Source organism: Doryrhamphus excisus, linkage group LG21 (genome assembly GCF_037039965.1).
Source record: "Doryrhamphus excisus strain RoL-2023G ecotype Guam linkage group LG21, RoL_Dexc_Guam_v1.1, whole genome shotgun sequence".
In the NCBI taxonomy this organism is placed as follows: domain Eukaryota; kingdom Metazoa; phylum Chordata; class Actinopteri; order Syngnathiformes; family Syngnathidae; genus Doryrhamphus; species Doryrhamphus excisus.
The window spans coordinates 9,905,433-9,930,201 of record NC_136377.1 but is presented as its reverse complement, the minus strand read 5'-3'; positions in this window follow the sequence as shown (position 1 = coordinate 9,930,201).

Genomic DNA, 24,769 nt, shown 5'->3' with positions numbered 1-24,769 from the left:
TAAAAAGCCATATAAAAAAACTGTCGTCATTTTTGGACTGAAATACAGAAATACAAATGTTATTGCTTAGTTTTATACCGTATACTGGCAGGCTATACAGGTTTTTTTTTAATGTATAGTTACCTCTTGACAGCTGCAATGATTTGGGAAAAAATGCATGTTTGCAAAATGGTGGCATCGTGACAACCATAATATTAAAATAACTAAAATCAGCTGGGTTGCACTTATAAATGTTGTATATTCCGTCCACGATTATGTCCATAAATAATAAACAATAGTGGGCCCAACATAGAGTTCTAAGAAACCCCGTTATTTTATTTTTTTCCAAGTATCAGAGAAAGATCCCTGGCAGTGACCAGCCTGGCATCTGCCTGTGAAGTCATTCACCAGCCAACAGAAAATCAATAAAGACAGCCAGACATCAATTCCCAGACAAACATTGACTCAATTCCTTTTCTACTTTATGACACTTAAGAATGCTAAAATGACAAAACATTGCGACAAATGAATTGACTTTACATTCATACCTATGAGAAACAGTGGCTCCCTTCTTTTGACACTTGCTAAATTGTGGTTTAAATGGTGAATAAAGAGTGTATCATGGCCACAGTTTGACCCAGGAACAGATTATGTCGATGGAAAAAATGGCTTCAAAAATCCTATAGCGTATCTTTCTTGGTATGGGCCTCCAACCAGCTGAATGGCTAATGAGTACACTTAAGGCTGTTTGCTCACCTTGGCAGCAACTGGGGGTGACTTCATTAACACACACACAACACCCAGGTGTGCAGGTGGGTGTGCAGGTGGGTGTGCAGGTGGCTGGCGGTAATTGAGTGCCACGTTTGCTTCACCCCATATGAGCGCATGGCTCCGGGGGCTGTTATTCTGCGCCTAAATCAAATAAAGCCCTAATTTCCAAAGCATGTTCCGCTCAAGTCACTTCCTGCTTCCTCCATTTGGTGATCATGTCATGTAACAAAGTGCACATTTGTGCACTAGTGCTGGCTCCATGTTTTGTGTGTGGTGTCTTTATTATGCACGTTACGCTGCTGTGGCTTTATGCATGTTCAATGCAGCGTCCTTGGGTGGTCATGGCAGAGTACAGACAAACACGCTTGTTTTTCTGCTTCAAAATAACAATATGGCCGTCCCATGTGACTTTGCAGGTTGAATTCCATGGCTTTACTCTGTCGCAGTTTTTCAAAATAAATTAATCATCACTGTTTCTTGGTTGACTACAGCCAAGTGTTAGTAAAAAAATATAAAATAAAATCATTTTCAAGCATTCAAATGGCCAAATAAACAAAACTACAAATATCATTGTTATTCAGAAGATGCATGTTATATGGATGAGTCAATAGCCACAGCATGAAGTACGCTTTCCAGAAAACTCTCTCAAAGCTAATGCATGACTCTGCTATGTTTGATTTGTCTTACATGTATTATTACCCTGTTATTATGTCTACTATATTGAGTAATATAAGTGTAAGAGTGACTATAGGGCTGTTATTTCATGTTAGGAGGGCTCCAATAATGTTAACACTTCTGAGCTGCCGCTGTTTTATGCAAAATACAACACGGCACACTGGTAGATGGAAATAAAAACACAAGTTTTACTGTTGATTTATGAATGTGTGATGTTAGCCCTGTTATTATATCAATAATAAGTCATGTATTTTCTCACAGGCCATTCGTACTGTCTGTCTTTAATGCCTGTAGCATTAATAGTTAGCATGTAGGTGAGCAGGCCAGCCAACTGTTTTTCTCTAATCTACTTCTCTTTGTTTATTTATGTCAGGGCTGTCCAGCTGCTCATTGATATATTGATATTTATCATCCAAAACAAATAAATACTATAACATTATACAGTTCATCTCTCTGAAGACAAATCGTTGTGGTTTTATTAGGCTTAGCCTTTTCTAATTAAACTATGCAGGAGTAGGTTGGAGGGTTGGGTTGCATGATGGAGGGGTTTTTACAGCCTTCAGACCTGCATGATGGTAAAGGGGTAGAGCTCACTTCTTCCGCTCACTCGGTGGACACTCGACCTTAGTTCAACGCTTGCATTTAATTATGAAATAAACACATGAATACACACAGGCAATAAATATGGCGGCCATGTTGCTAAAATGTTAACACAGAGTTCTTCTATGTATGAGGTATGTTATGAAGCAGAACCGGTGATTGATGCAGCTTGAAAGTTGGCACTCAGCCAAATGCAATGTGTATCTTAAGTCAAATTGATGAAATGTAGAATTACTAAAGCTTATTCTCGGAGCTCAACAAGTAACACTTGCTGATGCTAACACTAGGCTGAGGTAGTTCCAGTAATGCCTTGCACACTGCCACTTCCATATTACTGTTACCATTAATGTCCTGATGAGACAGCTTTTCTCCCAACCAGAAATCTCATCACATTTTAATCTAGGGGTGTCGTGACATCTCATATAGTGGTCAACTTATTTCTGTACTTGCATGGTACTTGTGCAGTTAAGAAATGTATGGTGGAGACAAATTAATTCACTTCACATTACTTCTGATGGGAAACAGTGGTTGGCTTCTTATTATACTTGTACTACGGTTAATGTTAACACATTGCTTGAACGGCTTTAACAAGGTTTTATGATGGTCACAGTGTGTGACCCTGGAACAGGTTATTCTCTTTTCCATTTCTTGGGCTGAAACTGTTTTGGAAATAGAACAACATAGAAGTCAACCAGCGTCCCCGAGCAGATTGTGGTGTATTAACAGCGGTTAACTTATTTTTACAATTACACTTTTACTCTTGGATGCCACTTATTTTCATGTTAAATGTTAAAATATTGATTTCAAAGCTCAACTGTACTGTTAATAAAGGTTGTGTTAGGGATGAATTTGGTTGACTTTATTTCCAATGGGAACTTCTTTTACCACTTGGACTACACAAGTATATTAAAGTGGCTAGCATTACCTGACAACAAACAGAACTCTGGAGTGTGAGTGTGCGTGTTTGTTATGTAGGGTGTGGCGGGACATGATGCTTGCGTACGTTTGAATGTCGGCAGCCACCTCGCCAACTTCAAGCAGGACAAATTCAGTCACTTTACATCATCTCCCATGGATACAATGGTTAACTTCTTTTTACAGATAAAATAGTCAATAAAGGTTGTATAATAGCCACAATTTGACCCTGGAACTGATTATTCCTATGTATTATTATTTTTTCCATGTATATGTGTGAGTTAAATGTAGCGCACCATTGTCTAGGGTCACCTTGGGTCACGGCGGCTGTAAAAGCAAAAGCAAGCCGGAAAGAGTAAAGATTTAGATGCTTGTTTTGAAAGTTTTTCTGCCTCAGATAGCAGAATAACAATGCAACAATGCATCCAGCCAGAGAGACAAATGGTAGCGTGTCAAGTGTTTTATCCAAGTGGGCTCCAAAAACTTAAAAGTCATGAATAACTTTGAATATTTTGTGCCACAGTACAATCAAAACACACAAGCAGCAGCACACTAAGCTGTACTTGCAGTCATTTGGCCAGCCGTATCCTGACGGACATATGGCTATATCCTTTACAGCTGGCAAAGGTTTTTATGAATGTTTTATCATGCAATGACTCTGAGGAAACAAAAGGATCAGAGCTTGATAAGAGCTTAAGGTGGCAGGATGTAATAGCTTAAAAACTACATTTCCGGAGTAATCCACTTCTTAAACCCAATTATGGTAGCAGCATTTTAGCACAATGGCACACTTCCGCCTGATTGGTGTGAGGAAATAATGAGTACTTCAAGATTACTAATGCGCCAAAGGTGATGCTGTGGCACATCAAATATCCCGTAGCAGATCATTCAAATTGAATCAGTCCATAAACCCTGTATCAATTTTTAAAAAGTTACAACTAAATTTAAGCATGAAAAGAAGTTGTGATGAAGAAGCGATGTAGAATGTTGTTGTTGAGGCCAAGAACAAAGAAAAAGCTAAATGTGCACAAAAAGTTGCTCAGTCATTTGATGCTATTTCAACTTCAAGAAGATATACTGACAAAATATCTGAGTACTCGTGGGTACCTGTGTTGCAAAATCATTCGGTATGGTTAACAGAAAATTTCACAAGGGTAGTAGTCCTGTATAACCATCAAAAACATTTAAACAGACCAATTTTTGAATTGTTAGACTAAATGAACCTCATTAGACTATTTTAAAAAGTATTTCCCCAAAAAGTCAATTTAGTCACTGAGGGCCTAATCCGCTCAAACACACCTTTAATTTATTTACAACCTCTTCCATCTGTTTTTAGGGCCTCTACTGAATCGGCACATGCAAAAGGAACAAACAATCTACTTTTATCTATGGATGGCAACACCTCCTCACCCTTACAAGATCTCAGTGCTGCCTTTGATACCGTTGATCTCTCTATCCTACTGGAACGCCTTCAAACTCATATGTTGGTGCTACTGGTGCAGTGCTTTCTTGGCTTAGATCTTATCTCTGGGATTGGACGCATGTAGTTTATAATAATTAGTGTAGTTTATGATAATGTGACCACTGAGTACTCACTTGCGGAGTTGCACAAGGATCACTGTTTGGTCCTATTCTGTTCAACATTTACATACTGCCGCTCGGGGACATCATTCGCAAATGAACACATATGATTGGCTTTCACTGAAATGCCAACGACACTCAGCTGTATGTGCCATTAAAGCTAACAAGGGCTGCAACGATTATTTGGATAATTCGAATACCTCCATTACAAAACCTTGTCATATACTATATACATATTTACAAATAAACGGACATTCAGGCTATATAGGGAGGACAGAAAACAGTATAGATCAAAGTGTTGGATGAATGATGAATACCTAATTATAGGTTAGAGTGAGGAGAGTAAGGAACAGGTGGAGGAGATGCTAGAAGAGTGGAGGTTTGCCCTGGAAAGGAGAGGAATGAAGTTTAGCCGCAGCAAGACGAGTATATGTGTGTGTGAATGAGATGAACCCAAGTGGAAGAGTGAGGTTACAGGGAGAAGAGATACAGAAGGTGGAGAATTTCAAGTACTTGGTCAAAAGTCCAGAACAATGGAGATTGTGAAAAGGAGGTGAAGAAGCATGTGCAGGCAGGATGGAACGGGTGGATGCTGCAAAGTACAGGACACTGGCTACCACAGACTGGTAGAAGACCTCCAGTTGCCTGCTACAGATTGAAGTACCTCAACTTCCTCAGGAAGTAGACTTGTGATTATTCTTCCAGTCCAGCCTGTTCTTCATGTGGACTCCAACCTACAACTGCCACCTCCTGTCTTTGAAAGGTGATGGGCTACACAGGAGTACCCTTCCTCCTGAAGTCAATCACCAGCTTCTTGGCAATGCCACACGATTTGCAGAAATATGCCATGTTATGCCATGAAAAAAACAAAACACATAAATGTCAGCCATCAGCGCTAACTCGTCAAGTTAAACCCTAAAGCTCGTGGGTAGTAATGAGCATGGACAAAGGTTTGTTTGGGGGCATTCGTCATGCCACGAGAAACTTCCTGGCTAAAGGTGTTATGACTCTGAAGCTAATGAGATCAGTCGACCAGCCAAAGGCACTCCACACCAACACTAGAGACATCTGGACCAGTGATGCAAGGCCATTAGAGCAAGGACTGACGTCACGCTTTCATTCTTCTTGCCTTGATGTTTCACATAAGCCCCCCGGGATTAACCCATCATTTGTTCTTTGCCTCAACATGAATAATTGCCTCAGTAACCATCTTGCCAGATGATCTCGAGCATCTCCACCATCTGAATCAGTTTGCATATTGCTTATTTTGATACAAACTCCATGCCAAATCAATAAAAACTAAAAATCAGGACCCATCTTGGAAAACGGCCTGATGAACATCTGAATACATTGTGCAAATTTTCATATGATCTCCATGACAAAAATACACGTATATACTTATATTTTACGCCAGCAGCTATCTTGGAATAGTGTCTCATGAGCATCTGAAGCCATTTCCATTGTGCACATTTTGATATGATCTCCATGCCAAAAGACAAAAAAAACAACGATTCATCCTGGCGATGCGTCCCCTTTCATTGGGGAGCTACTGCCGATGAAGATTTTCTCCCTGCTGGGCTCCTTCCTCTTGAAATTCCATAAATACATATTCAAATCTTCATAGATGGTTCACGCAAAATGTATTCTTCATCCAAAAGCCGTATGCACACTCCTGAGGCTTTATTTTACCGTTGAACAGATTGTGTGGGTCAACAAATCACAGAAAGCTAATAAACCTGAAGGAATTGAATTGTTCTGAGGGTTCCATCGGGGGTTCACTGTACCATGATCAAATATTCGCAATGACGAAAGGCCTTTACTTCAAATGGTCTTCACTAATTCAGAAAAAAAACAGTCTTCATACATTAGATTGGTGCAAATGAAAATCTGCTACGAACAAGAACAAGCCATCGGCCAACTAACACTGATCCGCTGATCCTAATTTGTTGGTTTCCTTTGGCTTTTTTGCATGTAATACTTGATTAGCTGATTGTTACAAATTCGGTCTGGAATCAATTGTTAATGAATCGCATCCTGAAGCAATAGAGTCAAAACATAGTGCAGTACTGGCTGCACACAGCGGAGGCACTGTTGTTGATTCAGTCGCTATTACTGTACCAAAGAAGACGTCGCCTAAGGCTTATGTCCTTATGTCCTTGTGTCCAGTTCTTTCTGACGGTTTGTCTCCTAACAAAACCAGAATTAAAACAGAAGCATTTTAGCTTCAGCATTTTATTTTCATTTTACAATCCAACATTTTTTCCCACTTTTGATATTGCTCTCATGTTGCTAAAAGATGACAAAAATGACGGACCAACCAAGCAAAATGTTGCTCCATATTTTGCTGTTTTGTACATTTTAGGCACAACAAGAGTAAATAGCCATTTAAGACGTAAATATGTGTCACAGTAAATGTGTTTCCAAGCAAACCCTAGGCAGGCAGACAAATGAGGACGGACAGTGGAGGACGTGACGTTGGTGGTTCAGAGTTGAGTTTTAGCTTGTTTTAGTTTATGGCTCCAGCAGTAGCCCGTGTCAGCATTATGATTATTATGTTACCGTATATGTTCTGGCGATCACGTCTGGTCTGGTCCTTATCTGCACAACGATGAGCCAATTCAAGAAACAATACAAGCAGTTGATGTTTGCTAAATACAAGGATGAAGAGTCTTGAACCAGTCATGATGTGCTATATATATCACTATATTGACACTTACTATGGTACCCATGATGGCATTGGATGCTCATATCACCTCCTACTTCGGTACGAGGTTTAAAAACTTAAACTGTATTATGGAAAGCAGGAAGTGAACAAATATAACAGTTAGTGATTGTAAAAGTACCAGATGGAGGGGTAGGATTTAATAAGCTTTGCTTCTTCCTACTCCTTTTGGACATGTGGAACTGTGAACTGATTATGGGATGCACTCAATTGGAATCTGATGCATGTTCAAATGAAATTAAACCCTTACCATTACCATTAACTCACCAAACAATTACTGATACCTATTGGCCAATGTAGAATACGTAGTACAATCACAATTCCAATTCCATGTATTTGTATTTTAGTTCATTTAGTTAGTTCATTTAGCCATTTTTATGCTTGAAAATGCTTATTTTAGTCCAAGAATAAGTAATATGCATTTGTAAAAATTAACAATAGGTTGTATTGGCAAACTGTTGGCAAAAGAGCCCTCATTAGTGAAAAAACTCTGAAAAAAACGCGATGGAGTGAGGGTGCGATGTTCGAACCAGCATATGGCGAGATACGACTGTATAAATACTAAAAATTGGCATATTTGTCACAGTTACAAATGGAGATGAATTAGGGATTACTCACCGACGCACACCACAACCCGCTGTGTGGGTGCCTTGTCAACCAGGGATGTCCAAAGTGTGGCCTGCGGGCCATTTGTGGACCGTATTTTTCATGGGCCTGTGAATGGCGCATTGTAGAAAATGTAACTAAGAAAAAAAACTAAAAAGGAATAAGTCTGACAGATCACTTACACACATACACAGTTCACATAAATCATTAATAAACACTAAATATAGCAACTTCTCATCAATCCATGTTCATTTCAGACTTAAAATAATTGACTGATTTAAGCCATGCTCATTTCCGGTTAACTACCCCTCCTTACTGTTCATGTCCTGCCCATTTAGGAGAAAATTACAGCAACTTCCGGTTTATATCCCACCCGTTCCGAGTACAGATACGTATGGATAAAGATGATTTAGATGGGTGAACCAATATAGATATGATAGTAGTGTGCTCGTTTATCCCAATGATTAATCATAATCAATTCATTTCAAAATCTGATTAATTCAATGAAACATTTAAATAATTTCCCAGTCCCAATATTATACTCTTTTTAACTGTTATTATGTATTTTATTCAGACTTTTCACTAACAGCAGTAACCAAATATTGCTCAATGCCCTATGAAGGGAAATATTAACAATTAAGTGATCATGCTCAAATGTTATCTTATCTTAAAATACAAGCATGTTTACTAGCAGCTAGCATGTGCATATATCCACAATGTGTTCCCCTTGGTGATCCATGATGGAGATGTTTCAAAGAAGCGCCAGAGGGCTCAGTAACTAGAAAGAATCGGAGGGTGGTGGGTGCGCCGATGCCGATGTGTGTGTTGCACTTGATGTGCGTAACATTTGCCTCCCCTCTCCTTCGAGCACAGACAAGACACGTATCAACATCTCTGTTTCTGCGGACAGAAATAGAAGGCTTCAGCGGTGTACGACACGGCACATTTTGTCAGAATGTACAACAAAGGCACTGCTGGATGTAGAGAGAACATGGTGTACCTACGTACCGACGCCACGCTCCTTTCTTGACATTTGATAGAAGTCCATCTTGTACAACCTGCCTGGATTTTTGGAAACTGGAGAGCAGCATGTTGTCTAATTGGGTGAAATGATTGTTTCATTGATCCCACTTTGAAGAAATGGAACGAGCCAACCTGTTGGCTCTCTTGGAATAAGAACAACGTGACATCATAGCGAGGAGACCTCAAACTACCTTTTGGCTACGGGAAGCTTTAGTGCGCTCTGTATGATATACCAGCATGGAGACAGGAGTTGAGAACTTTCCGAGACATTCTCAAACTAATTGATGAACAAAAGCACAACATCACATGCATTTCTGTGTTTCTGGAGGTAATGATTACGACACTGTGTCTGCTTCTTGGAGGAGTTTGTGCAACAGGAGTCATTATTTTCTGAACCAAATGATCCTGCACAGTAGATTATGAAGAAAGAGGGCAAGAATTTTGGTTATCTCAGTTTGTGGAGAACTTGTGACACTTGTGAGACTTCGAGGAGCGAATGATTACCTACGTATATAAGGTGCACTTTAATTTGAATGTATCTATATGGTGTCCTTTAATTTTCTAAAAAATCGACGGTGCGCCTTTGTGACTTTGGTAAACGCTCCGCTTGATTGACTGTAGGACCAATTTCCTGCTCACACAGGGACGTAATTATACGCTGGCAGCGATAAATGAATCATAGAACATGATGTAATACATACAGTATGTATATGTATACAGTATGCACCTCCACCACGCCTCTGGTAGGTTTCCCGGCATTGTGCTAAACAAGATTGCCCCCATCTCTCCACTACTGTGAAAAACCAAGTGAAGCGAATGAATTTGGAGCTTGCCATCACTCCAGGAGGATTAACCAAAGAACTCCAACCGCTGGATGTTGGTGGAAACAGAGCCTTCCAAATGAAATTGCGAGCGACGTGAGAGCAAAGAATGAAAGACAGGGAACACACCTTTGCTCAGACTGGGAGGCGGCGCTGGGCCAGTCACACCATATTGGAATGGATTGTGGGTGCTTGGGCTGAGGTATTTGTTTTAACTCTTGTCCAAGCTTTTGTGAAAGCCCGCATCATTGCTGATGATGCTTTGGCTTTTGGTCTCAAGACCAGCATACCAGCACAAAAACACAACATATGCTGGTCTATGCTGGTTGCTGGTCTATGCTGGTCTATGTTGGTAGCTGGTCTATGCTGTTTTTTCAGCAGGGTTATGTATGGATTAAGTTCAGAAATAGACCCTGTAATTGAGACTGTGCCTTATAATCCAGCGAGCCTTATGGTGCGGAAAATATGATAATTTCAACTATGGTTGGATATTACACACAGCCATTCCCTTTATCCTCCATGGAGTGATTGGACAGGCAGTTGTGCTGCATCTCCTCTGCAATGTGACTATATGGACACAGTCATTAATGATGGAGTGGTACAAATGCCAATTAGATTCTCACCTATGCTGGCCGATAATAGGGCCAACGCATCATACCGCGCTTCCCAGAATCCGTCATGATTACAGCCCAATCAAACGACGATTGTAAATCCTCAGCGCGGCGGCAGAACAGGCAGTCACTGTGCGGCTTAATGGCGCGGCAGCTAACAGCTATTGACAATAGAACAAAAATATTGCGCTCATTTGGCGCGTGTCATGCTGGTCCTTTGGCCACCTCTTATTATTAATGGTTGGCAGCCCACAGCACCACAGTCCCCCCACCTTAAAGTGGGTGAAAGTACGCAATTATAATGTAGACCTTGAAGTAATTAATGCTCCCAGGAATTGGGGAGTGGCTGGTAGCCATTAGCGGCATGAGGGCCTTCGCCTTGATGGAACGCTTGTTCATGTGTCCTCAGTGTATTAGGTAATAATGCTCATTTGCTACCTCCATTTAAATACAGCTCCAGAGTGACAGCAGCTATTTTGCATCATGTCCTCCCATATTACACCTCATGAACGTGCATGTTGGATAAAGGATTCTTGTCAAAAGGAGCACAGCTTGATGCTAGAAAAAGATAATCTACTGTGTGATTGTTTTTAATGATGAACTCCAAATAACGTCTTTAAAAATGGGCAAATTAGCAACACAGATTACCTTCATGTTAACGCTGTTGTCATTTGTTGTTTTCAGATGAACCAATAGTGGTTTCACAGAACAGACCGAACTAATAGTATCGACAGTATGGATGGACCCTCCCGGTTGGCATGTTTTTCAGTTCACGTAAAACCTTTCTGACACCATTTTGCCTCGGTTTGTGTGCATTCTTCGATGGCGGGCGTCTGTTGTTACCTCATTCACTGCCAAAGACGTCGGGTAACGTCTTTTCATCACAAAGGTTAGGAGTGACACACACGTCCATAACCCAAATTGGAGCCAAAGAAAGTTGCCATCATTTTGATAAGTAAGGTAAGAAACACCATTTAATTCAAGAAACAACACATGAAAAAACAGGAAGATGGCATCCCTGTGATGTCTCACTGCCACATCCTGTCTTTGGGAACAGTCTCGTCTTCAATGAAGTTAAAAATAACTTTAAATGTTCATTTATCCCTTTCATTCTTCATTTGTATTCACTGAGAATTGTTTTAAGCATATAAAACTGTAACTATAAAACTATAAAACATGGTCTGTGTGAACATTTTTGAATCAAAAGCTGATGACATCATTGGCCATGTAACTTCTGGTTGCCATTGGTTTTGATAGGATTCGAATTAGGATGCTAACAAGGAAGGATGTTTCTGAAGAAAAATATATTACAAATATGTCAAGACGCGTGACATATGCCAACCGAAGAATACACGCAAAAGCCAACATTAACCGAAAAGCATGCAAACAGAAGCGGACGCTCTCTGAGGTTCCACTGTATGAATGAATGAAAGGGATAAATGAACATTTAAGGTTACGACGTAACTGTTCCTAAAGACATGACGTGGCAGTGAGATCAACCACCACCGCCTTGTTCTTTTCAGTTATGTCCACAATCACGTCTTCAACTGAAGGTAAAAGTAACCTTAAATGCCCCTTTCATTCATCATTTATGCACATTTACATGCACTTTGAATTGTTGTCCCGATGTAAAAAACGTAAAGATATACTTTTGGAATGGATTCATTGGATTTACAGTCATCCCTCGTTTATCGCAGTTAATTGGTTTTAAACCTGACCACGAAAGTTAACTTTCACAAGGTAGGATTCAATATTAATAAACGGAATATAAATGCGAGATCGGTAAATATTTGGAGCAGTAGAAAAGATTCAAAGATTTGTATAGATTTGACCTTTATCAGAACCCTCTAGACATCAAATAACGCCCCTATTGTCACTTTTACACTCCTATTATTCTTTGTTTACACCACATTGTGAGGCGATGGTATCAATGCAGGGACATACTGTAGGAGACGGCTGTCGCTAGCTTAGCAAGCTACCGAGCCACTTTCATTGAATTACTATAAACTTAAGAAAGCGTTTACGACTTCCACACGGAACGAGAGGATAACCTTTTTTACACTTCATCTCAGCCACAGCCCAAACTCCTGTGAAAGGTCATGTAATCTAATGTCATATCTCATAACCTTATGGATGCCTAGTGACCACAATACTGCATACATGGTCAGGGGAAACTTTATTATCTGTGAGGGCAATTTGTTCTACAGCCAGCACTATCACAGGGACAACCAACCAACAATAAATACAATATTAAAAACAATAAATACAGCGCCAACATGACAAAGAGTTATTCAGCAGAACAATGGCTGCCACAACCAAAGAATCCCTCATCTTCTTTGTCCTACAGTTAGGAACACGGTATCTGCAAACCATGGAATCTCAACTGAACTCATCATGCAGGGGAGGGCGAGAATCATCAAGGACTGATCGAGACTTCTTCAGAGTCCGCCTCTGATAGAGCAGCCAGGTCATTTAGTGTGGTGCCAGCAATTCTGGTGTCCACTTGAGTGATGCCCTGCAACCTGTTCCTGTTTGGGTGTATGACACGGCACATTGAGCTGCCCGCACCAGAAGATAAAACAAACCACAAAAATAAATACATCTCTCTATATTTTTTTTATTAATAACAGGCCAACCACGATATATATATATATATTTTAAACACAATCTAGTGAAAGTTCATTTCGAATGAATGACGCTAACCAAGCTTCCACTGTAGTTGTCAGATGTCTGCAGCGTACACGCACACAAAAACAGTCTCAGAGAAGCCAGCGACAATTTGGAGCACAGGCTTCAGTAAAGTGACGGAAGTCAGGCCAATGGAGTAACTCAACGTTTGTGAGAGGATTATTTCGAGCACTGATGGGCGAGTGCTGCTGGGTCATGAAATGTGTCAGACGACTTTTTAAGCAGGGTGACTTGTCAAGGATTGGGAAGCATTATGGGCCACTGATGAGGCTCAGCTCTCACAAGAATGGATGACAAAGAACAGAAAAGTACTTTGGATGTTCAAAAAGACACGTCACAAATTGGTAAGCCGAACTCTTCAACAGTTCAGTCAAACTATGACAAACACTGGCCTATTGATCCAAAAACGTACTCAGTTTCAAACCCTTTCTGAAAGGGGACTTATTATACTCATTTTCCAGCACTTTGTATTGAATTGTGGATTTCTGTAGAGAAGCCACCCATAATAACCCGCACAGAAAAATTTATAGATCTTCCAGAATCTACATCTATTAAAGCTGTATTTGGATTTTTTTAATTTTAATTTTTTCCACCCACGGCCCGCCTCTGAGCAGACCCGCGCCACTGTGATTGGTCACACTCCCATATACTTCAAGACTACTGCTGAAGCCCTAATGTGGTGGGTATGGGAGTTGATAATGAATGAATAAAGTATTTGGAGGGCTAATTGAAAAGTGGTGAAAATTGCTGATGTCGGTAACACCACTTTTCTAAGTTACTAAGTAACGCGTTACTCTTGTATAACTCTTTTACACTACTCTTGTATATTTTTTACAGTAACAAGTAATCAAACACATTACTATTTCCATCCAGCCATCCATCCTTATCAGGGTCCGGGTCGCAGGGGCAGCAGTCTCAGTAGGGAAGCCCAGACTTCCCGGTCCCCGGCCACCTCCTCCAGCTCCACCAGGAGGACACCAAGGCATTCCCAGGCCAGCTGTGAGACATAATCCCTCCAGCGTGTCCTAGGTCTGCCCCGGGGCCTTTTCCTGGCTGGGCATGCCCAGAACACCTCACCAGGGAGGCGTTCGGGAGGCATCCGGACTAGATGCCCGAGCCACCTCAACTGACTCCTCTCCATGTGAAGGAGAAGCGGCTCTACTCTGAGCCCCCCCCCCGGATGGCTGAGCCCCTCACCCTATCTCTTAGGGTGAGTCCAGCTACCCTAGCCGCCTGTATCCGCCATCTCATTCTTCGGTCATGACCCAAAGCTCATGACCATAGGTGAGGGTGGGAACATAGATCCACCGGTAAATTGAGAGCTTTGAGAACCTTCTGGCTCAGCTCTCTTTTCACCACGACGGTCCGGTACAGCGACCGCATTACTGCCGAGGCTGCGCCGATCCGTCTGTCGACCTCACGCTCCCACCTTCCCTCACTTGTGAGCAAGACCCTGAGGTACTTGAACTCCTCCACCTGGGGCAGGACCTCATTCCCAACCCGGAGGGAGCACGCCACCCTTTAGGGACTGAGAACCATGGACTCTGATTTGGAGGTACTGAGTCTCATCCCAGACGCACACTCAGATGCAAACCGTCCCAGTAAACGCTGAAGGTCACAGCCCGAAGAGGCCATAAGAACCACATCATCTGCAAATAGCAGAGATGAGATTCTCAGGCCCCCAAACCGGACTCCCTCAGCACCTTGGCTGTCGATCATAGACCTGCGGCCTAGGGTGTCCTGGTGCCAAGTGCACTTATGGACATCCCTATGTTCGAACATGGTGTTAGTTATGGCCAATCTGTGGTTCGCACAGAAGTCCAGTAACATCTCACCGCACGGGTTCAGATCAGGGAGGCCATTCCTCCCAACCACGCCCCTCCAGGTCACATTGTCATTGCCCACATGGGTGTTGAAGTCTCCCAGTAGAACGACAAAGTCACCAGCTGGGGTGCTCTCCAGCACCCCCCTGATGGACTCCAAAAAGGTACTCTGAGCTGCCGTTTGGCACGTATGCACAAACGACAGTCAGGACTCTTTCCCCAGCCCGAAGGCGTAGGGAAATGACCCTCTCGGGCTGACTCCAACACAGAGGTACCAAGCCGGGGGGCTATTCATAAGCCCATACCAGCTCGCCGCCTCTCCCCTGCAGAAACTCCAGAGTAGAACAAGGTCCAAACCCTCTCGAGGAGTTTGGTTCCAGAACCCAAACTGTGGGTCGGGGTGAGTCCCACTATGTCTAGTCGGAATATCTCAACATCTACTGAGCTACTGATTTGTCTTTTCATTCTTTTTCTAAGTTATTCTAAGGGACTGCTTCGTAAATGCTCAGTTCAACTGTCCACCATAGTGATGAGCTGGCATTTTTCATGTAATTTTTCAACAACGTTTTCGACCGCACGCCGAAGCCCTTTTGTTTACAGTAGGGACCAGCTGTTGGCGCTCCGCAACACGCTGGTTCATCTCCAGCCTGTGTACAAACCTCTGGTACGCAGGCAGCCAGCTGTGTCCCGCACAGTGAAGAGATGGTCTGATGAAGCCTACGAAGCTCTGAAGGACTGTTTCAACACAACAGTGTGGGAGGAACTCTGCCACCCTCATGGGGACGACATAAACAGTCTCACTGACTGCGTCACAGACTACATAAACTTCTGTGTGGAAAACACTGTACCCACCAGGACTGTACGGTGTTTCTCCAACAACAAACCGTGGATTAATCCGGACATAAAGGCTCTTCTAAAGGAGAATAAGAGGGTCTTTAAGTCAGGAAATAGGGATGAGCTGAAGGCTGTGCAGAAGGAGCTGAGGAGGAAAATCAGGGAGGGGACGGACTGCTACAGGAAAAAGATGGAGGAAGAGCTGAAGCATAACAACGTCAGAGGAGTCTGGAGAGGCCTGAAAACCATCTCTGGCCACAAGGGGCCCGACTCCCAGGCTGCTGGGGACCAGGCGTGGGCAAACGATCTGAACCTATTCTTCAACAGGTTCGATCAACCATCTGCCCATCCCCCGGCCCAGCACCTCCTGCCGAAACTCCCCCCATCGACACCTCGAGTGGACAGCCTACCCCCACCTCCCCCTCCTGCACGCAGCCAGTCCCCACTTCTCACCTAATCAGCTCAACCTCCTCACCAACCTCCCCCCGCACACAGCCCCCCTGCTCCAACCTGACCCTCACAACATCCCAGGTGAGAAACCAGCTCCCAAAAACCAAGGCGAGGAAGGCGGCGGGACCAGACGGCATCAGCTCCTGAAGTCCTGCGCGGACGAGCTGTGCGGGATTGTCGAGCACATCTTCAACCTGAGTCTGAAGCTGGGGAGGGTGCCACAGCTGTGGAAGACATCCTGCGTGGTTCTTGTCCCCAAGACGCCGCACCCCAAGGACCTCAGCAGCTACAGGCCGGTGGCACTTACATCACACCTGATGAAGACCCTGGAGTGGCTGATCCTTGACCCATGGTGGGTCCTTCGATGGACCCGCTTCAGTTCGCCTATCAACCTGGCACCGGGGTGGACGACGCCGCCATCTTCCTCCAGCACAGAGCGCTTTCTCACCTGGAGAAACCTGGGAGCACTGTGAGAATCATGTTCTTTGATTTCTCCAGTGCGTTCAACACCATCCAGCCAGCACTTCTGAGGGACAAGCTGGAGCACACAGGGGTGGATCTGCACCTCACATCGTGGATACTGGACTACCTCACCAACCGACCACAGTATTTGAGGACACGGGACTGTGTGTCCGACACGGTTGTCTGCAGTACGGGGTTCCCGCAGGGAACGGTCCTGGCTCTGTTCCTTTTCACCCTCAACACGGCAGACTTTTCATACAACACACGAACCTGCCACCTGCAGAAGTTCTCTGACGACTATGCAATCATTGGCCTCATCACAGATGGGGATGACTTGGAGTATAGAGGACTGACACAGGACTTTGTGGATTGGTGCCAGCGGAACTGCCTCCAGATCAACACAGGGAAAACCAGAGAACTGGTGGTGGATTTCCGCAGGCGCATCCACTCTCCTCCAACACCAGTGAACATTCAGGGAATGGACATTGAGATGGTGACATCTTACAAGTACCTGGGTGTTCATCTCAGCAATAGACTGGACTGGACTCATCACACGGAAGCACTTTACAAGAAGGGTCTGAGCAGACTCTATCTGCTCCAGAGACTGAGGTCTTTTGGAGTGCAAGGGGCACTCCTCAAGACGTTCTATGACTCTGTTGTGGCTTCAGCCATTTTCCAGGGAGTGGTCTGCTGGGGCAGCAGCATTTCGGCTGCGGATAGGAAGAGACTGGATAAGATCATCAGGAAGGCCAGCTCTGCCCTGGGTTGCCCCCTTGACCCAGTGGAGGTGGTGTGAGAGAGGAGGATGTTGGCGAAGCTACCATCCATGTTGAAGAACGACTCCCACCCCCACCAGGACACTTTGACAGCACTAGGAGCTCCTTCAGTGATAGACTGCTTCACCCCAAGTGTGTGAAGGAGCTGTCAGGCTGTACAACCAGCACTGCCCCCAATAGACTACACCACTATGTACATCTGTGTAATACTTTGTTTTTTATAGTTAGTATAGTTATTCCAGACTCCATTCACTGTGCAATATCTGATCAAGCTTCCACGTGCAATATTAAGGGCTCTAAATGCAATATACTAAGTTCTATGTGAAGTATTTCTATAATGCCTCATATTAACTCTCTAACAAAGATCTCAGTGTATAGACTGGTCATATATCTCATCTCGTTTCATATTATCTACATACTGTATTTGTACGTATATAACTCTGGGAAAAACTGTTGATTTTGTTAATACTTGGGTTGTTTATATTGTTTATTTTTCTACATTGTGTATTTTGTACTGCTTAACTGACTCTGTACTCTTGCTGCTGTGCAATACAAATTTCCCTACTGAGGGACGAATAAAGGCATATCTTAATCTTAATCTTAATCTCTCACAAGTTCAGGCTCTTTCCCCACCAGAGAAGTGACATTCCACATCCCAAGAACCAGATTTGGCCGCCGAAGACTAGGTCGCCCAGGCACCCGCCCTTGACCGACACCCAACACACAATGCACCCTGTAGGTGGTGGGTCTACGAGGGGAGATCCTGTGTGGCTTCTTCAGGCCGGGCCCGGCCGGGCCCCACGGGTGAAGGCCTGACCACCAGGTGCTCGCCTGCGAGCCCCTCCCCCGGGCCTTGCTCTAGGGTGAGGCCCCGGTATCCCACACCCGGGCGAGGCACGGGTCCTTCTGGTGGTTTTATTCACAAGGGTCTTCTGAATCACTCTTAGTCTGTCCGGTCACCTCGGACCTGTTTGCCTTGGAGACCCTACCAGGGGCATATAGCCCCAGACAACATAGCTCCTTGGATCACCCGGGCACTCAAACCTCTCCACCACGATCAGGTGGTGATTCACGGAGGGAGTTCCTATTTTACTTACTGATTACTGTTGCAATGACATCATCAGTAGGGTAAAACTAACCTGTGTCACGACGGTCTAACCCAGCTCACGTTCCCTATTAGTGGGTGAACAAGCCAACGCTTGGTGAATTCTGCTTCACAATGATGGGAAAAGCCAACATCGAAGGATCAAAAAGTGACGTTGCTATGAACGCTTGGCCGCCACATGCCAGTTATTCCTGTGGTAACTTTTCTGACACCTCCTGCTTGAAACCCAAAAAGCCAGAAGGATCGTGAGGCCCCGCTTTCACAGTCCATACTCATACTGAAAATCAAGATCAAGCGAGCTTTTGCCCTTCTGCTCCATGGGAGGTTTCCGTCCTCCCTTTATTTACATTACTATTTCAAAACAAGTCATCTGATTTAAGTTACTTAGCCACAGTCACTCTGCGTTACTATTGTAGTGGCGGATGAATAACAGTAGTCAGGATGGCTGTATTCAGTTGGTCGTTTATTTTCAAAAACAACATAAGGCCTAGCTACCAATGTAAACACACAGCAGTACTTCCTTGGAACTCTTGTTCTCCTCCCTTTTCTTCCAAATGCCCGCTCTAACCCGCAAGCTGAACCCGACTACCCTCCAGTGTCCACACACAAAACATTTTGGAGCAACACAACACCCCAATGCTACACTATTTTTCAGCAAGTTCAACTTGAAAAACATTGCTGATGTTCCAGCAATAAAAATAGTTTTAAGACCGGTTGTCCTTCTGTGGTCTGCAGGGTGACTGAGTGGTAGGCACGCAGGTCTCACAGCGAGGAGTACACCCTGGACTGGTCGCCAGCCAATCACAGGGCACATATAGACAAACATAATATATAATAATATAGATAATATATTTTATTTGGATATATATATATATATATATATATATATATATATATATATATGTGCGTGTGTGTGTGTGTGTGTGTGTGGGACAGTTTGCACCTTGATTGTGACTAGGTTATAAAAATTTATGAAACTGTTTATCCACTCATATATATTTTTTATTGTACTTTTCTTAAAATTCATGTTAAAATCTCATTCCTTCTCGTGGACCCAATCTCGTGCATTGTCTCATCTCGTGACACCCCTACTTCCAAATGTATTTATTACCAAGAAACATGAATGCACATTCTTTAAAGTCTTTAACCAATGGCAGGCTTTACAACTGAAGTCTTTTCCAAACATGTTCATTAGGTGTTTGTGATCCGCTATCCCCGGACCACCCAAACCCAACACTTGTCAAAGCTGTCAAAGCCATTTGTCAAAGTTAGTTACAGTAAGCAGACAATAACTCCACATTGCCACTACTCCTGCTCTTTCTGAAAGAGTAATGACATTGTTTGGGGGGCAACTCATTTAAGTGGGAAGAGAGCCGCGATGGTGGGTGAGTAGGCTATCATTGCTAAGCACAGGTGTAACCATGAATGATGGCTCACATCAGAGGGTTTTACCGCTACTTTTCTGATGCTACTCACTATCCTTTCTGACAGGGATAGGCAAACTTTTTTCACACGTATAGGATTATAAATCTCACAATGGGGTCATACACATACTTATGCTAGTTCTGTCACCAAGAGCAACAACACTTACAATGTCCTTCCAGCACAAGATGTGTGCTCCGGTCCTCGAGTTTTTTTTAGAGGGCTTCATAGTGGAAATACATAGGTGTATCCCAATGACAGCATTGTAAGCTAGCTCATATTAACTTGTTTTGTTTTGTTATAATGCACAGAAAAAGAAAGTAAATGTGTTCTTGTTTCAAATGAGGATTGTGAATGATGGGCAAGTGCAGTTTTAGCTTGGCCGTCGCAGTAGTTCATGTTTTTATTTATTACTGTGTATAGTAGTAATAGTACAATATCACTGAGTCCACCAGGAATGATTCGTCTTATTTGAGCTGTAAAACTGTCATAAAATCGTCTGTTTTTGCTTGGGTTCCTTTAAGTATGTAGAGGTTTCTCTACATTACTGCATGCTAAAATGTTACAATGGCAGATCACCTCAAAAAACATAGTAAGATAGTCAGGTTTTCCTACTGAATTAGACACACAGAATGTACATGAATATATGATGTGGAATTTACAATGACTGATAAAACATTGAATATCAAGAGCATGTGAATGTCCGTCCTTGGTTTACTTCCCAGACAACCTCCTCCACATGTTTTGCAATCGAGCAAAAACAGAGCAAAAAAGCAACACAGTCAATGACCCTTTTCTCGCAACTGTTGTTGTGGAAAGCTTCCTTCTCTGACTCTCTTAGTCATACAGGTTCGATCCACCACTCGGCTTTGTGTCAAAGACTCGTCTTCCTGACCTGTGACCCGACTCATTATGATTAACCGAGTGACCTGTACTATATATCTCCTATATATGGAAATCACAGAGGTTCTCGTTTCAGATACCATTGGAATCCTTTTGATAGTTCAAGGCTTCCAGTAATTTAAAATAGCAATGCTATTTTTTAGATTTTTTTTTTTTTACCTAGGTGGATATTTGCAAACCCTAGGAAAATCTGAATACATTGCACACTATTTCAGTTGACAACGATAAAACAGCGGGCCAGACTTTGGACAACTAAAAAAAATGCAGTAGAAATCTGCATACTTCAGACATAGTTGCAACATGATTAATTAATCCTGATTAATCAACTGTGATTAATCTGTTTCCAATTTGTAATAATTTGACAGCCCTCGTTCATTAAAAAGTCACTTTTGAATAACAGTTGAACTTCAACACATCAAATATCCACAAAACATGTTGTCAGGGACAAAAGGATGTCACAAATAATTCAGTCTTCCAGATAAAGGGCCCTCAAGAAACTCTTGTTGCCAAAAGGTGAAGTTTTTGCACTCCCGCTAGATGAAACTGGCGCTCAGCCGCAGTGAATGACACTGTTCATGTGGAATGATCTTTATCCTATGTGATCTAAGGACACTTTGCTACTGAAGGAAGGACATTGTTGACTGGAAAACACTGTTGACATTCATGCTGTCGTTCTGCTTCTGCATTATTACACCATTTCAAGTTTTACGTCAGCTTGGTGTACATCCTTGGGGTTATTACATTTTGATACATCATATTGACATTTTTGGTAAGAAACCATCTCATCTCATGCATCACTGATAATGTTACTTGTCAAGCGTTAAAAATCTGCACATTGTTTGGTGTCCTTGAATTCGCCTTGTCGTTGTTGTGAGACCTAAACGTGAAACATATATACAACAGTGTGGCTGCAGTGAGGTGAACAAAACGTAGTATATTTTGATAAGTACTTACTGGAATGACAGCAGGCAAGCAGTAAGGATTATCTTGACGCGGCTTGGAGAAACACTCCAACTGCACCCTGTAGAGAATAGGAGCTTCATTTCGCCGCCAGCCGCTCCAGAGAGGGGTGAGGTGGACGCCGCCCCACAACTTGACCCACATTATGATTATCATTGTCATTCATTAGTGGTGAGTGGTTTTAAATTCATTCATTCATTCATTTTCTACCATTTATCTTCACGAGGGTCGCGGGGGTGCTGGAGCCTATCCTAGCTGTCATCGGGCGAGAGGCAGGGTATACCTAGCCAATTACCAATTGGCAATTAACCTAACATGTCTTTGGAATGTGGGAGGAAACCGGAGTACCCGGAGAAAACCCACGCATGCACGGGGAGAACATGCAAACTCTACACAGAGATGGCCGAGGGTGGAACTGAACTCTGGTCTCCTAGCTGTGAGGCCTGCACGTTAACCATTCGACCACCGTGCAGCCTTGATTTTAAATTGGAGGGGGGGGGGGGGGGTCTCAAGCTCAGGCTAATCTAATAATTACAACAATCACTTTTATTGCAAATGTTGAACCAAAATCAGAAGGGGGCTAGCAGAAGGATTTGAAGAAGTAGTGAGCCATGTTTATATACAGAGATTTTTATGTGCACAATCTTACGCCATCTGCTGGTAGGCGTGGAACGTACCTCCCACAAAAGCAGAGATCTACTGTACGTATCCTGATCCTGATCTGATCCTGCGAGGCTCTCTTGCTCGCTTCCATTGCATGGCACCGCATCTTTTCAGAGAAAATTAAGAAACTTTTTGTCTTGTCTTTGTTTACAGGTAGTAGATACCTGCAGCATCTCCGCATTTAACCACAATGACAAGCGTCATCGCTCATTGTCAAAGCCCCCCAGGGTCGCATTAATCAATGCAAAAAAAAAAAAAATCACATTAATGGTTCTTACTAACAGCTAGCCAACGGTCTAATCTTTCACTTTAGTTGCATGTCACGCGTGATTAATACTCATAGACAAGATGGCTGAGATGTATAGTTCTACCCTTTAAAGGCAAAAAAACAACAGAATATATTTGGAACTTAGTTTGATACCAACAGGAAGTGAATGTCTGAAGTTTGCATTACATCTCTGCCAACTTGTGTGAAGTCGTGACCGTCCGCTGCAATAAATCAGGATACAGGCCAGCAAAAATCGATCACTGCTAATCTTCTTTTGGGTTTGAATAATTTCATGAAGTTGGCCGCAGTTTCCTTCCCAGACAACCATCCTCAGGGCCCGCTGAAAGCGATCATGTTTAAATATTAAAACATGATGGAAAAGAGAGTTTAATACCTTTCATTCTGTGTGTATGCTATTTTAACTACACACTTTACTGTCCTGGATAACCTTCAAACCAACCGAGATATCAATAGAAATACATAGAATGGTTTATAGCACAACTTAGTAAATAATGAAGAGGCTTTGCTATGCATTTAAATAAAGTTCTGACAATTATGTCATTCAGCAACAGATGGTGAAGCTTTAAAGGGGACCTACTTTTTCCACTTTTCTGACCTATAAATGTAATGGTAATGGTAATGGTTTGATTTCATATGAACATGCATCAGATTACAATTGAGTGCATCCCATAATCAGTTCCCAGTTCTACATGTCCAAAAGGAGTAGGAAGAAGCAAAGCTTATTAAATCCTACCGCTCCATCTGGTACTTTTACAGTAACTGTTACATTTGTTCACTTCCTGCTTTCCTAATATAGTTTAAGTTTTTTTTTTTTTTTAATAATGCACCTCGTACCAAAGTAGGAGGTGATATGAGCATCCAATGCCATAATGGGTACCATAGTAAGTGTCAATATAGTGATATATATAGCACATCATGACTGGTTCAAGACTCTTCATCCTTGTATTTAGCAAACATTAACTGCTTGTATTGTTTCTTGAATTGGCTCATCGTTGTGCAGATAATGACCAGCCCAGACGTGATCGCCAGAACATATACTGTAACGTAATAATCATAATACTGACACGGGCTACTGCTGGAGCCTCAACTCTGAACCACCAACGTCCCGTCCTCCACACATCTGTCTGCCTGCCTAGGGTTTGCTTGGAAACACATTTTCTGTGACACTGTATTTACATCTTAAATGGCTATTTACTCTTGTTGTGCCTAAAATGTACAAACCAGCAAAATATGGAGCAACATTTTGCATTTTGTCATTTTTGTCATCTTTTAGCAACATGAGAACAATATCAAAAGTGGGAAAAAATGTTGGATAGTAAAATGAAAATAAAATGCTGAACTTCCGTTTTAATTCTGGTCATATTTCTCCTCTCTTGTAGAGAAGTATTGGATGACATTTTTAGCTAATTGCTTATTTTTAGCCTTATGCATTATTTTAGCTGTTTGAAGATGAACTATATCAGCAAGTTGAAGTATTTGTGATTTTAGAAATAAGGAGTTAGTATGTTCTCTGTAGGCGGCATTATGAATTACCCTTACTGACCTTTTTTGCAGTACATTTAGCGAGTGAAGATTGCTTTTATAGTTATTAGCCCATATTTCCACACAATAAGTAAGATATGGTAGAACCAGGGAGCAATAAAGAGTGTGGAGTGATTTCTGATTGAGAACAAATTTTGCTTTGTTCAATATTGAAATATTTCTGGCCACCTTATGTTGTATATTTGTAATATGAGGTTTCCAGCTCATATTTTCATCTATTATGATAGAAATGTATTTTCGTTCACCCTTTCAATGTCCACACCGTCTATTTGTATTTTGTTGGTGCGTGTCCTTTCTGCTGTTACCAAACAGCATGATTTTAGTTTTACTTAGGTTCAAGGACAATCTATTATCATCAAACCATCTTTTTAGTGTAACCATTTCTTCTCTGACCTTTCTAATGATTTTGTCTCTCCTCCAGAACAAAAAGCAGTGGTATCATTGGCAAATAATTACCAGCTTTAAGTATTTCGTAACTTTGGAGATATCAGTGTAGTTAGAATGTCGTATTCTGGTATGAAATGATGCCAAAGTTTCAGATAATGAGA